Source organism: Octopus bimaculoides, chromosome 20, assembly GCF_001194135.2.
Source record: "Octopus bimaculoides isolate UCB-OBI-ISO-001 chromosome 20, ASM119413v2, whole genome shotgun sequence".
In the NCBI taxonomy this organism is placed as follows: domain Eukaryota; kingdom Metazoa; phylum Mollusca; class Cephalopoda; order Octopoda; family Octopodidae; genus Octopus; species Octopus bimaculoides.
In genome coordinates, this window is record NC_069000.1 from 43439306 (window position 1) to 43442121 (window position 2816).

A 2816-nucleotide genomic window follows, 5' to 3' on the forward strand; every position below is an offset into this window, starting at 1 on the left:
TGTGTGTGTGTGTGTGTGTGTTTGTGTGTGTGTGTTTGTCCCCCTAGCATTGCTTGACAACCGATGCTGGTATATTTCTGTCCCCGTCACTTAGCGGTTCGGCAAAAGAGACCGATAGCATAAGTACTAGGCTTACAAAGAATAAGTCCCGGGGTCGATTTGCTCGACTAAAGGCGGTGCTCCAGCATGGCCGCAGTCAAATGACTGAAACAAGTAAAAGAGTAAAAGAGATATATATAACTACGTCACAATATCTTTCCTCTCAAATGAAGGATGTAACACTTTTATACGGATATCTGGTTTAAAAAAATTTGTAGTTCGTTTCTTGGTGAGTTTGGAGTTAATAAATGCATGTGTTGTTTGAGGCATTTGGTGTAGGTTGTTCAGGATGTGGAGAAGTGGATGGTTTACGATATGTCTATGTCATTCTCTGCTACTTGAACCCTGGCAGCTGTTAGCCAGTGATAGTGATACGAATGCATTACACCCTTCATCTGCGAGGAAATGGATCGCGAAGAACTTAAATAAATATGCATGTTGAAAGATACGGAAATAATTTTTTTTTTAATTCTCGAACGCGTGATAATTCTAATAAATAGCGTGATCAGGATAAATTATCCATACATTGCAGAAAAATACGTTACCGGCCAGCCATGAGACTCGAGGAATGTGAGTTCGAATCTCATGGCTGGCCGGTAACGCAGTACGACGAGAGGAACAGAATTTCGTTGCCCTCCAAGGGCTGGCTCGCAAAATTGTGAGCCTCCTCCGGGGTGTCAAACAGCAACCATACGGTTGCATGCTTGACACCGCGGGATATGTATTTCACAGAGGACAAATAGTCTTTCAGTTCTTTTTGTATAGTTGGTTTTGGGAAGACGGTGTTGGTATCAAGAACTTTCGAGTAAGTTCTAACCACTACCGTCCTCTCTTCCATATCTTTTAACCACTGCTTGGGTGGCATAATTTCCCACTCCAAGACAGGGTTCTTTTTAAGTTCTTTCTCTGCCATGTCCAAAAAAAAAACAGTTCAAAAACAGTTCACAAAAACAATCCATCAAAAATTGATAAAAATAGAAGAAAACAGGATAGAAGAGAAGAAGAAACTCGAAAAGAATTAAAAAGGAAGAAAGCGGGCAACAATGGTTGCCCGCCGAAGGACCCTAAGGTTTCGGGAGGTAGGGGAGAGACTCCGGACAAAGCAGAAGAGCTCCATTCTCCCGAAGTCAAGAAGAAAAGAAAAGAAAGAATAAGAACGGGTCATTGCAGGTGGACGAGAGAAGGGGGAAATAAGAGAAGGTCTCACAAAATATCGGGTGACACACTAAAAACTTTGTGCTTAGTTCAGTAGAATTTTTGAACAGGAACCAACACTGTAAGTGTTATGCGACAACTCGGATATTATATGGCTAAAGAAACAAAATAACAATTATATTTCATCATTGCAATCTTAATACTATTAGAATATGCTAAAAGCATGTTCGGACTTGTAAACATCAACCATGTTTTGTCATGGAGAAAATTTCTTGCTGTAGACATATAATGTGTGGAGACGCATGGCCTCGTGGTTAGAGCAGCGGGCTCGCAATCGAGGGATCGCGGGTTCGAATCTCAGACCGGGTGATGTGTGTGTTCATGAGTGAAATATCTAATCTTCAAGCGGCTCCAGTAGAAGGTAATGGCGAACTTCTGCTGACTCATTTGCCACAACTTTCCCTCACTCTTTCCTCCTGTATCTAGCAGCTCACCTGCGACGGACCGGCGTCCCGTCCAGGTGGGGGGCCTATACGCCAATGAAACCGGACCTTGTGAGCCAGCCATGGCTTGAGAAGCATCAAACAACAGACATATAATGTAAATACACCGAAATCATCGAGAAGACACATAAATTCACACGCTGATACTTACCTTTGTGTTTTGAGAAAGATTCGTTGTGGCCAGAATGAGAGATAATCCAAAATTTATAAGAGGATAAATGGAACAGCGATGCAAATTATCTGAGGGCAATACGCCAAAATTTACTGTGGTAGTCGCTGTCGATGTTATGGTAGAGTTTGTAGAGGTTTAACGGTGGTCCTACAGTAGATTCATGCTGGAGGCTTATAACAAACTTTCTTAAGCCTTTATATATATTTAACGTACTAGTGATACATAATACGGGTGGGTGCTTATAAATGCCTAGAATTCTCACTGCATATATATGGTTTGATATTTTCAACCAGTAAAACTACACGCAGACCCACGCAAAATATTACATCACTGACAGAAAATGTAAAACAAATATATGAAGAGACAGACAGAGAGAGGGGGGAGAGAGAGGGGGAAACAGAGACAGCAGCGGAGAAAGAGAGAGATGCTTATGGATGTATACGACGGGATACCCAAATGAAACCGGAATTTTGCAATATTATTTTATTCGCTTAGTTTTACACGTTTACACTTCTATCGCTTTCAAAGTATTCTCCATTTGAAGCAATGCAGCGGTCCGGACGCGTGCTCCACTTTTTGAAGCAATACTGGAACTCTTGAGAAGTGGTGCCCCTGTCATTTTTCTTTTTCTTTACCTCTTCCACATCTGCGAATTCCGTAGGACCAGGTTTCGTCACCAATGATGACTTTCGATAAAAGGTCCGTATCAACTTCCAAATGCTCTTTCAGTCCATGACACGCATTCAGTCATGACTGCTTTTGATCTTCCGTGAACAAGGGGGAAACGAATATTTCTGTAGCACTTTTCCTTCGCAATTCCTTGCTCAAAATTCGTTGGCAGGAACTCCATGACACACCAGCCATATCAACAAGTTTATTAATTCTTC

General features: G+C 41.8%; 1 protein-coding gene across 1 annotated transcript in view; it reads right to left on the minus strand.

Annotated features, from left to right (window-relative positions):
* LOC106878952 (uncharacterized) overlaps window positions 1–2151 on the minus strand; it is a 10347-nt gene extending 8196 nt beyond the window's left edge. Inside the window, exon 1 of the mRNA XM_014928327.2 lies at window positions 1909–2151. The gene's annotated coding sequence lies outside the window, so the exon portion shown is untranslated. The remainder of the gene's footprint in view (window positions 1–1908) is intronic.
* Between the last annotated feature and the right edge of the window lie 665 nt (window positions 2152–2816).